The sequence below is a fragment of the Hoplias malabaricus genome, chromosome 8 (assembly GCF_029633855.1).
Source record: "Hoplias malabaricus isolate fHopMal1 chromosome 8, fHopMal1.hap1, whole genome shotgun sequence".
Taxonomy (NCBI): domain Eukaryota; kingdom Metazoa; phylum Chordata; class Actinopteri; order Characiformes; family Erythrinidae; genus Hoplias; species Hoplias malabaricus.
In genome coordinates, this window is record NC_089807.1 from 33,188,131 (window position 1) to 33,200,933 (window position 12,803).

Here is a 12,803-nt window from a genome sequence, read left to right on the forward strand (position 1 = left end):
GGCGGCGCCCGCCGCTCCTGTGTCCGAGACTACGGCGGCGCCCGCCGCTCCTGTGTCCGAGACTGCGGCGGCGCCCGCCGCTCCTGTGTCCGAGACTGCGGCGGCGCCCGCCGCTCCTGTGTCCGAGACTGCGGCGGCGCCCGCCGCTCCTGTGTCCGAGACTGCGGCGGCGCCCGCCGCTCCTGTGTCCGAGACTGCGGCGGCGCCCGCCGCTCCTGTGTCCGAGACTGCGGCGGCGCCCGCCGCTCCTGTGTCCGAGACTGCGGCGGCGCCCGCCGCTCCTGTGTCCGAGACTGCGGCGGCGCCCGCCGCTCCTGTGTCCGTGACTGCGGCGGCGCCCGCCGCTCCTGTGTCCGTGACTGCGGCGGCGCCCGCCGCTCCTGTGTCCGTGACTGCGGCGGCGCCCGCCGCTCCTGTCCCCGTGACTGTGGCTACGGCCTCTCCTGTCCCCGTGACTGTGGCTACGGCCTCTCCTGTACCCGTGACTGTGGCTACGGCCTCTCCTGTCCCCGTGACTGTGGCTACGGCCTCTCCTGTACCCGTGACTGTGGCTACGGCCTCTCCTGTCCCCGTGACTGTGGCTACGGCCTCCCCTGTCCCCGTGACTGTGGCTACGGCCTCCCCTGTCCATGTCCGTAGGTCGGCCCGAAGGACTTCAGGGCCGATCCCCAGAACTGTGCCCAGGCTGGTTCCTCAGACTACCCCACAGACATTAGCCAGTCCTGGGCACCCCCCTGTTATTTTGGTTCCCTTGTCTGTCCCTGTCCTGGTTCCCGTCTCTGTCCTTGTCCCTGTACCCGTGTCTGCCTTTGTGTCTGTCCCGGTCCCGGTCACTGTGTTGGTGTCAGTCCCTGTAAATGTTCTTGTACCTGTTCCCCTACCTAGTCCAGTCCAGTTTCCTGTTAGTCCTGTCCAGGCCCCATTTCAACCCTATGTCCCGTCTCCTGTCCAGTCCTTGTTTCAACCCCCTGTCCAGTCTCAAGTCTCGTCTCCTCTCCAGTCACCGTTTCAACCATCGGTCCTGTCTCAAGTCCCGTCTCCTGTCAAGTCCCCTGTTAGTCCTGTTCAGTCCTCGTTTCAACCCTCAGTCTCGTCACATGTCCAGTCCCCTGTTAGTCCTGTCCAGCCTCCCTTTCAACCCTCTGTTCAGTCTCAAGTCCCGTCTCCTGTTCAGTCCCCGTTCCAACCCTCTGTCCTGTCTCATGTCCAGTCCCCAGTTGGTCATGTCCAGTCTCCGTATCAGTCTAGTGTCATGTCACCTGTCCTGTCTTCTGTCCAGTCTAATGTTCCTATCCTGTCCAGTGTCTTGTCACCAGTCTCTGCTCCCGTTCAGTCTCAGCACTCAGTCCTGTCATCAGTCCCGTCTCCATTCCAGTCCCCTGTCCTGTCACCTGTCCATGTCCAGTCTTCTGTCCCCAAACGTGTCCAGTCTTCTGTCCCCAAACGTGTCCAGTCTCCGTATCCGTCCCACGTTCAGTCCCCTGTCTTGTCTCCAATCCAGTCTCCCGTCAATTCCCATGTGTCCACTCCTGTCCTGTCCAGTCCGTTCTCGTCTCTTGTGGCTCCCCTTTGTCAGTCTCCTGTCATGTCCCATGTCCCGTCTCGTATATTCGGTCCTGTCGTGTCCCCAGCTCCTGTGTCGGTTCCCGTCCTGTCCTGAGTCCTGTCACCTGTTGGTTTGTTGTCCTGTCATGTTTTTCGTGCCCTCTCCTGCGCCAGCTCCTGGGGGGTTTAGGAGTACGCGCCCGGGAGTTGCGCGTTCTTGGGGGGGGCATCTGTCACGCCTTCGTCCTGTCAGTCTGTTGTCCCGGCCATGTGCTTTATTTGCACATGGCTCTGTTTTGTTTATGTTCAAGTCTCCGCCTTTGTTCCGCCTCCTCGTCCGTGTCATGTGTTAACCCGTCCTCCTTGTTATCTGTCCAGGTGTGTCTCGTTTGTGTCTGTATTTAAGCCCTCTTGTGTCACGTCCTGTTGGTCGTACATTTCTCATTTCTCTTTTCTCATGTCTAGTCGGTCGTGTTTTCGAGTCTGTCCGTCTCCACAGTTTCTCCGTGTCTGTTTCCCTAGTCGTTGTTTCGTGTCGTAGTTTCTTTTCCTCTCTCGTTCCTTCGTTTTGTCTTTAGTCTGTCAGTCCCGTTTGCCCTGTTTAGCTCCCCTTGTTTAGTTTAGCCTGGTAAGCTCCCTGTTTGTTTTCGTTTTGTTAAGGTCTCTGTTTTGTTGTTTTCCTTTATTAAAAAGCTGTGTTTTAGCGAGTGCGTCCGCCTCCCTCAATCCGCCCCTCGCTCCTGACACCAGGGCAGACCCAGGACACGCTGGAGGGATCATATCTCCCAGCTGGCCTGGGAACACCTGGGGATCCCACAGGAAGAGCTGGTGGAAGTTGTTGGGGACAGAGACGTCTGGGCTTTTTTGCTTTCCCTGTTACCACAGCGACCCTGAAATGGATAAGAGGAAAAAATAATGATGATGACTATATCAACGTAATATTTAATATAGATTTTTTTCTGCTGCTTCTTTCTCACTTTCTCCAGTTGGCTGCACAGCTAAAGGAAATCTTCATCTGATGGTTTCATATTTTTTCCAGAGGTAAGATTTGGTTGAATTGAGGGTGCTGAACCTTTTATTTACCTAGACACACAATGACAGCATATTAATGGCAAACTCAGTTTTATGCAATGCATACCTTCAGTAAATTCCTTAAACAATTCTTTAGAAGTAGCAGTAATAAAAAACAGTTTGAACTCAGGGTGATGAAAACTAAATGTAAATGACTTTACTCTTTGTGTGTACCTATGTAAGGCACTTGTTAAAAAACACAAGGGATTATCATTTGCTTCTTGGATAGAAAACATTCCTATTCTCTCTCCTACTTCACAAAGCCTCGGCGAGCATGTACAGAGGAACCAAAAAACCTATCAGCACATCAGCTTTCTCTTGGTCTATAATTGAATGCACTACAGCACACTGGTTCACACTCCATTCTGCACAAAATATTACTATAGGATTTGTAGAAGTCTTATTTGGAATAGTAAAGTCTGTGGAACTGTATGCTACACAGCAAAACACTTTGCCAACCAACACACATTGCCCATCTTCTCTATCTCATGCCTTAATCAGAGCTGTGCTACATGCTGAATGCTACTTGCTCTGCTCCCTATGGATTTAGAGGACTGTTTTCTCTTATTTATTTAATTCTATTACATTAAAGACCTCAACCAAAGATCTGACGTCTGTATGACTGCAGAACTATGATCACAATTTACAAACTATAATCTTCCTCACAAACTAAGATGTAAACCGTTGGATAAAATGTTTTTACTAGGAACGACACAAAAAATTAAAAAAACATAAAACTAAAACATAAATATAATAAGCTAGTCCTTGTATCTCGACAGAGCTCATTTAGTAAAAAATAAGAAAGTTTATATATTTGTCTGTAATAATGAATTAAATTGAAGATGATAATTCTAAAATAACTGAGAAAAAAATCATAGCATCAAGAAAAAAAGTTGCAATACGTTACAATAAGTGAATATTAAATCCTTCTATTCTAGACGTGGTTATCAAATCTTGAGGAAGCTAACTTGAAAAAGTACTGTGAATAGTTCATTACAGTATATTACATATAAGATTTATATGTAGCTATATGAATTTAAATTCATTTTTATTTACATTTTTAGTATTAAAAATAATTAACATGACGAGTGCTTCCAAACGTATCAAGTGTAAATAAATTTGCAACTCCTTTTTTCTTGTTAATAAACAGTAATAACAGTATCACTGAGTGTAGTGAATGTACTATAATACAGTGCAATCAAATCAGTAAACCTGCTGTCCAGGCTGCCCAGATTTTATATTTCCTCTGTTCTCCAGCCCACCAACTTATCTATTCATTCATAATATGCAACATGAAGAAGTGCAGAACAATGTAACTACAATTGAAAAACACTTTACTGCATGTTTAAATGATGCGTTTCAGACCTATGTTCAGATTTGGAACAAGTTGACCATTAAAGGTAAGTGAATTGAAAATATCCATCCACTGAATTGTAGGCTTTTTAGTATGCAGACTGAACAACATGAGCAGTGTTATGTCCCATGTCATGGTGCCTGAGCTGGAGAAAGAAAAAATGACCAGCTTGAGACAATACAATTATTTTCACTTGCTGTTATCAACAGCAACAAAATAAATATATTGTAATGGGTGGGTGAACTTGGTGAATAGTGTGCATGCAAAGCAAAAGGGCTGTGTTTATCTGTAATCAATAAAGACCTGAGAAAGCGCCGCCAGCCCGGCAGCTATGGGAGCAGCAGAGGCTCAGAGCAAATGGACTGTGATAGACCATTAAGAGCAATCTAATTAATGATGGCAAAGCCAATTCATTTATGTTTGTCTGAATGGACAAAAAGGATTTAGAGAAGAGAGTGGTGAGTGAGAATAGGGGTAGAGAGAGAGAGAGAGAGAGAGAGAGAGAGAGAACCATAACCAAAATATCATATTTTCCAAAGCCACAATAGAGCAGAGAGCCAACACAGTATATCTCTCATATACTCAGAAAAAATTGTGATAATAAAATCTTTGAGTTTTTAAAGATTTTTAAAGAAAAGTTTAACAGCTTTGCACAAATTACATTACTATCACACAAACGTACCAGGGTTTTGCATTACTGTTTGAGTTGGAGACATAAAATACTACAAATATATACATGTCACACTTTTGTCTCGGACTGGAAAAAGCTTACAGGCAATAAATATTTAAACACTGAACAGCTTTTCTCTTTTCCCTCAGACTACATTTAATTCTTTAATATCTCCTCGTTTTCTTGAGATCAGAATATATCAAGTCACATCATTTGCTTTTCTACCCAAGTCTGTTTACTTCAGAAGTGCAAACTTCCAACAAGAATCAATAAAAAGTCAAGGGGTGGCTCTTCAGATTCAATTCTACTTCAGAGCTCAGGCTGAGATGAAACACACAAATTATTTATTACCTAGAAATTTTCAATTAAAATTTGTGAACAGGAGTGTGTTGGGAGCTCTTGTAGCCTTTTTGTACTGGTTACATATTCAAAATCCCCCTGGCTTCACTAGAATACTAACGTGTCTCTACCACAGTGTGTGAACATACAACAACTAATTTCCACCAACTGCAACATTCATATTTTATCTCCAAACATTCTCAATGGGTGAAAGTGGCAGTGGAACAACACTCCAAGTTCACTTAATAACAATTTGAGGACTAGAGTTCAAATTATACTGCATGCTGTTGCTAAGCAAGCAGACTGTCAAATGTGTGTGTGTGTGTGTGTGTGTATATATATATATATATATATATATATATTCTGTTGGTATTTCTGAGCTGTCCTGTGAGGTTATAAGACTACATGGAAGCAACAATGCCTAATGAAAATTAACCCCCTAAGTAAGATTAAACCAGTATTTGGCTGTTTACGTAGCTAGTCTGTAAACTCACTGCACATAAACATTCTTTATAAGCAGTTGTTTAGGGCCCAATAGCTTTTAGAGCCCCCCTCACCACTTTTGGGTTATTTCTGTACTTTTATGTTCTGTATAGAGAGCTTGTGGTAAAACTGTTATGAGCTTATTTCTAATTTACAGTTATTAGCTAACAAATCACTGGGTTGCTAATGCAAACATACAAGAAAATCAGAATACTGAAGGTATCTATATATTATTCTGTAAGTATTGACAATATCATTCTGTAAAATGAATTACAAATAACAAGGTTCATATGCATACAATTGCAGGATAGTTGTGTCAAGCTAACAGTGTTAGCTTAAGGGAACACTGTAGAAAAATGCTATTGATTTGGAAAGTTGTTGCAAATGTAGTTGTTGATGTATTTGACTTATCTATATGAGCAATAAGTCATTTTGACCACCAATTTGGAAATATGGTTCTACAAATTAAAACCATCACTGAAAACCATTCATGTTTAAGTGGGCGGCACGGTGGTGCAGCAGGTAGTGTCGCAGTCACACAGCTCCAGGGGCCTGGAGGTTGTGGGTTCGATTCCCACTCCAGGTGACTGTCTGTGAGGAGTTGGTGTGTTCTCCCCGTGTCCGCGTGGGTTTCCTCTGGGTGCTCCGGTTTCCTCCCACAGTCCAAAAACACACGTTGGTAGGTGGATTGGCGACTCAAAAGTGTCCGTATGTGAATGTGTGTGTCTGTATTGCTCTGTGAAGGACTGGCACCCCCTCCAGGGTGTATTCCTGCCTTGCGTCTAATGATTCCAGGTAGGCTCTGGACCCACCGTGACCCTGAATTGGATAAGCGGTTACAGATAATGAATGAATGGTTTGTTTAACACTTTTTTGTTTACTACATTATTCCATATGTGTTCTTCCATATTCATTTACAATGTAGAAAATAATACAATTAAAAAGAAAAACAATTGAAATCCAAACTTTTGACTGGTACTATACATTCACAATATGTGGAAAATTGCCCAAAACAGTTCACATGATTTTCTTACAATGAAACTACAGTTGTCATATCACTATGCAAATGGGCGAACATTCATTCATTCATTCATTATCTTTAACCGCTTATCCTATTCAGGGTCGCGGTGGGTCCAGAACCTACCTGGAATCATTGGGTGCAAGGCGGGAATACACCCTGGAGGGGGCGCCAGTCCTTCACAGGGAAATGGGCGAACAGAAGCTGGTAAATCAGTGTTTCCTGGACCTCTGATTATGCTGGTTTATGATCAGTTTATCTCTGCTTGACCCACTAATTGAATTGTAGTGGAAAACACAGTGCAGGATTTGCTGTAGAAATCTAAAATACATTATAATGACCATCTCTCAGTGCTAGAGCCTCCCTGACCTGGCCAAGTGAAACTTCTCAAAGCTGTCCAAACTTGATCAACACTTGTCTTTACCACTTCAAAGAACAAGGGTTTTACACAAAATCCTACCACTTGTAGGCATAATAGTGGGATTGTTGGTGCAGAGGTGTAACATCTGCCAGTAAAGTGTCTTCAGTCAGCTGATGGAAAGCCTGCTGCAGGGTCTAGAGCACCAGCTCTTCTAAAGCAACACAGAACATTTCTGAGGGTCAGCCCAAGAGATCTGAAGAGTTTAGAAGATTTGAGCAAACAACCTCTTCATCACAGACAAAGCCAGAAATCAATATGTGTTTACCCAGGGATCAGCAACAACAAGATTAGGGAGATTAGAGCCCAAAATTACAAGAAAAAAAGAGCATATAAAAAAAGTTAAGAAATACTCAGTATATTTGCATCATCAATATGCATTAATTAATTTTATGAAACATACATTCAGTCTCTCAAGTATGCAACTATATGCTTTTTGATAAAGCCCCACAAATTCAGCCTATGTTCTCTATATAATTAAAGCCATGATTAACATGTCTTTGAAGCAGATTAAATTTGCTCATAGTTTAGAGTAACAGCAGTCATTTTATTCTTGGGTGAGAATGTGTAGCCTAACATAACACTTCATTGTACAGACTCATTTAACAGATGGCCCTTAATTCATGTTTTCCTCCCACGTGGAGCCATGGCATTGATTTACGCTTTAATTTGTGAATTAACTCAGAATAGGTTGTGGAATAAAGCTGTGGAAGTGATCTGATGGTGTGTAATGATTTATTTGGCATAGATTACACTGTGATACTGCTTTCCATCTTCTTCAGGCCTGCTGCTACAAAAGTCTGCTATGACTGCAACCTGCAAGGTCATAAAAAGGTTGCAATGTTTGATGGGTGAACGTTTCCTGCCGTGATGTTAACTGTGAAGTGGGGGTACTGTCAAGGACACACTGGGGCCAGGGCATAGATTTGCTCTTGACATTGGTGGGGACCTATGAATCTACCCCCAAATATATATCACATATGCTATCCTGTGTGCTTTTAAATTATTCAGAATAAAAATTTATAATTTAATTCATGAATTATATAATGTTAAATTAATGGTAAACTAATGACTGACAAAGAAGTTTCCTAACCATGTTGTTCATAGCTACAGATGATTTTAGCCTGCTGTGCGCCAAAGCCTAGAATTGCCATTAATGTTATTATGATGGACTCATTCCATTAGCGACCTTGACCTTAAGTGACTTAAAATTTTATTTGAAAAATACCTACTTATGTCAACCTTCTTCTTTTTTGCTGCCATCTTCACTCAATTTTGCACCCAAGTCTTGCACAGTAAGTCTCTCATATGACTGGAAAATTTTCCTTCCTGTTTTGGCGCTGCTAACAACCAAACATAATCTCATGTGAGAGCAGGGAAAGACACAGCCAATCACACTGGTCATATGTGTTACTGGGAGGTAGGACTCGAGTACAGAACATGATTTAACCCTTTCTGCACCTCTAGTTTAATGAGACTTTGACAGGTGTTTTTTTTTTTTTTTGGAGGGGATCAAGTTATTGGCGAGGACAATTCAATAATCGTTGGATATTGGTGGGGACACATCACCTCCATCCATGCTAATTCTATGCATTCTATTGCATTTGGGTGCTTGTGAAGACTCATATATATATATAAATAGAAAGTGAACACTTAATTAAAGGTAGAAAGAAAGCAAGACTGGGAATTAGAACAATACCCATTTACACTTTCTCACTACTCACTAGCAGTTTCTGGAAGCAGTTAGTAGCAAAGCACATATAAACATAAACAGAGGTATGAAAAAGTTTGGGCACCACCCCTGATAATTTTTAGGAGTTTCCTTTATAAATCATTGGTTGTTTGGATCAGCAATTTCAGTTAAATATACAGCAGATGAACACAGTGATATTTGAGAAGTGAAATGACATTTATAGAATTTACAGAAAGTGTGCAATTATTATTTAAACAAAACTAGCCAGGCAAATAAATTTGGGCACCCCAACAGAAAAATTACATTAAAATTTAGTATATCCCCCTTTTGCAGAAATAACAGTCTCTAAACGCTTCCTATAGCTTCCAATGAGAGTCTGGATTCTGGTTGAAGGTATTTTGGACCATTCTTCTTTACAAAACATCTCCAGTTCAGTCAGGTTTGTTGGTCCCGGGCATGGACAGCCCGCTTTAAATCACGCCACAGATTTTCAATAATATTCAGGCCTGGGGACTGAGATGGCATTCCAGAACGTTGTACTTGTTCCTCTGCATGAATGCCTTAGTAGATTTTGAGCAGTGTTTAGGGTCGTTGTCTTATTGAAGTATCCAGCCCTGGTGCAACTTCAATTTTGTCACTGATTCTTGAACATTGTTCTCAAGAATCTGCAAATATTGACTGGAATCCATGCAGCCCTCAACTTTAACAAGATTCTCAGTACCTGCACTGGCCACACATCCCCACAGCATGATGGAACCGCCACCAAATTTTACTATGGGTAGCAAGTGTTCGTCTTGGAATGCTGTGTTCTTTTTCCACCACGTTATGTCCAAATAACTCAATTTTATTTTCATCAGTCCACAGCACCTTATTCCAAAATGAAGCTGGCTTGTCCAAATGTGTTTTAGCATACCTCAAGCGACTGTTTGTGGTGTGTGCGTGTGCAGAAAAGGCTTCTTCTGCATTACTCTCCCATACACCCTCTCCTTGTGCAAAGTGCACTGAATAGTTGAATGATGCACAGTGACACCATCTGCAGCAAGATGAAGTTGTAGGTCTTTGGAGCTGGTCTGTGGGTTGACTATGACTGTTCTCACCATCCTTCGCCTCTGCTTATCTGAGATTTTTCTTGGCCTGCCACTTCGGGCCTTAACTAGAACTGTGCCTGTGGTCTTCCATTTCCTCACTATGTTCCTTACAGTGGAAAGTGACAGCTGAAATCTATGAGAAAACTTTTTGCATCCTTCCCCTAAACCATGATGTTGAACAATCTTTGTTTTCAGGTCATTTGAGAGTTGTTTTGAGGTTCCAATGTTGCCACTCTTCAGAGAAGATGCAAAGAGGAGAAAACTTGCAATTGGCCATCTTAACCCTTTCTCGTAATTGGATTCACCTGTAGGTCAAGAGTCAATGAGCTTCCAAAAAAAATTTTGTGTTCCAGTAATTAGTGCTAAAGGTTTTCAAATCAATAAAACAACAGAGGTGCCAAAATGTATGCACCTGCCTAATTTTGTTTAATTAATTATTGCACACTTTCTGAAAATCCTATAAACTTAATTTCACTTCTCAAATATCAGTGTTTGTCTACTATATGATATATTTAACTGAAATTGCTGATCTGAACAACTAATGATTTATAAAGGAAAATCATGATAATTATCAGGGGTGCCCAAATATTTTCATACCACTCTATGTGAACAAAATCTTTAAATTCCATACATTTTCTATCACACATGTCAGCTTTAATGATGAGATACATGTGGGATTGTGATGAACATTGTATCTCATCGACTGTTGCTATTTTTTTTTCACATTAGATTATCATTTAATCATCTACCCTTCAGATGCATGAATATCTCATCTATATTGTATATGTGGTAAGCCAAAAGTAAAATCTATTTTTTCTGATCACTAGTTTATGAACGAACACTTTAATTTGTAGTTTGTTCTCAGGCAATGACATATCTGTTCTCTGGAGCTCCTCACAAACATTTCCAGCAGTGACCAGAAAATTACAAGATTCCGTACATGTCAGAACACCATATGTAAGTCTGTCATGTGATATAAATTAACATGAGGGAATAACATTCTATGTCACAGGCCAGATAGTTTCTGACACTGTGAATTACATATTATTAGTTTAAACAATTTCGTACTGTACAGTTATTTAAAAAAATAATTATGGGTCTGGGCTATGAGGGGAAAAAAACAGTTTTCCTCCAAATTCTCGTACATTGGAAACACAATTCTGTAAAATGTTATAGTTGAATTTATGCATACACACACAAAATAATAAGCTTCAGATTCAGGGGAGGTGAGGACATTGAGGAGTAGATGGTTTTGCTGTGTGCATGAAAGCTGGATTGTGTTAATAATAATAATAATAATAATAATAATAATATATGGCATTTTTTAAAGTGCTGTTCAATAACCTAAAGTCGCTGTTTACAATGAGATAAATATATAAAGACAATCACATCTGACAATCAAACAAAACAAAAAAGGAACAAATAACACAACTACAAAAAAAAAAAAAAAAAAGAACAAGAACATGAGACTTCAAGAAACAGAGAGGTTAACTGCAGCAGCAAACAGGTGTGTTTTAAGACTGGATTTGAATAGCGATAGAGATTTAGATTTAGGGAGTTCCAAAGGCATGGGGCAAGTCTGGAGAAGGCTCTGTCTCCAAGACTATGCAGGTAGGAAGGGGGAATGGTGAATAAACCAGCTGAAGAAGATCTGAGAGTGCGCTTAGGTGTGTAGGTTTGAAGAAGGTTAGATAAGTAAGACACGATTTCTGAGAGCTTTGTAGGTGAGAAGAAGTATTTTGAACTGAATACGATATTTTACTGGAAGCCAGTGGAGGTTTTGGAGAACTGGGGTGATGTGGTGGTCAACCAAGTGTGAGTGAGGAGATGAGCAGCAGCGTTCTGGACCATCTGGTGTTTATGTAGTGAGGAGCTGACAATAGTCAAAACAGCTGGAGATGAATGCATTGGATGAGACATTCAGCAGAGGACTGGGAAACATTTTAGCAATGTTGCAAAGGTGAAAGAATTCGGTTTTTATGATGGAACTAACATGGGAATGAAATGTGAGAGCAAAGTCAAGGGTGGCACCAAGAAGTGTTGACATAGCAGAAGACAGCAGTGATGGAATAGTTGGTGGGGGGTTATGGGGTGCCTGTGGAAGTTTTTCTGCACAAGAGAGGGATTTTTGTAGGGTATGGAATATGTAGAGCAAATATTATTCTCAATGTGAAAGCTGGACAATGTTAGAATAGACTTTGATATCACTTTGATTAGGAAAATGTACATCAGCATGGGAAATGATACATTCCACTCAATGGTTAAATATGCAGGGACTTAAAGTTTTAGCACTTTGTGTTCATTAACTTCAGTATATAATATACTAATTGCCTGTGTAAGCATCAACATAAGTTCATCAATGTACATTTATCAACTACAAATCAGTTTTTTAATTGCATTAAAAAATAGAAGAAATGCTCTACCTTTTCTGGTTGTGTGAACTTGAAAACACCATTCTGCTGTTTACTTTCTCTGATGTGTTGGATCTTTTTTTGACTCCTGCTCTCTTCATTCCTGCTCTTTCTGGGAGTCCTTTTAAAAACATATCAAACACTTCCATACTTCAACCTGGCACAGCTTAGCCTAAAGCTCTTCTTTTAGATATTAATGAATTCCACACCGTCTTAAAAAGCCAGGGGTCGATGCCCTCTTAAAGAGAAAACATTGTTCGCCCCACCAAGCCAAAGGATTTGGTGGATAGAAATGTGTCCCAATTAAGAGCCTTTTCGATTAAAAAGTTGAGTCGAATTTACTGTGAAATAGAGGATTAGAGGATTATAGGTAATATTCTTATTGCACTGCATATTCTGATAAAAACATCCCTCTAAATAAGCATTAATAATCAAGTCTAACCAGCCTCTGTTAATTGAATGAATCATTGATTGCTGTGGAGCAGTTTGTTTCATGTCTTTTCTAAGGCCTATAACCGTTTGCTGTCTTTCAAAATTAAAATGCATGTCAGGCTTTGATCAACCAAACACTTGTGCACTGCAGATAAACAGAATTGTTCAGAACACAGCATTCTTTACCTGATGAAGTGCTATGTGTGTATTGGATGTATTCATGACTCTAAAATCAGGTTTGCACTCTCAGATTTCAGTTATTTTTTCTTCTTTTGTAAAAG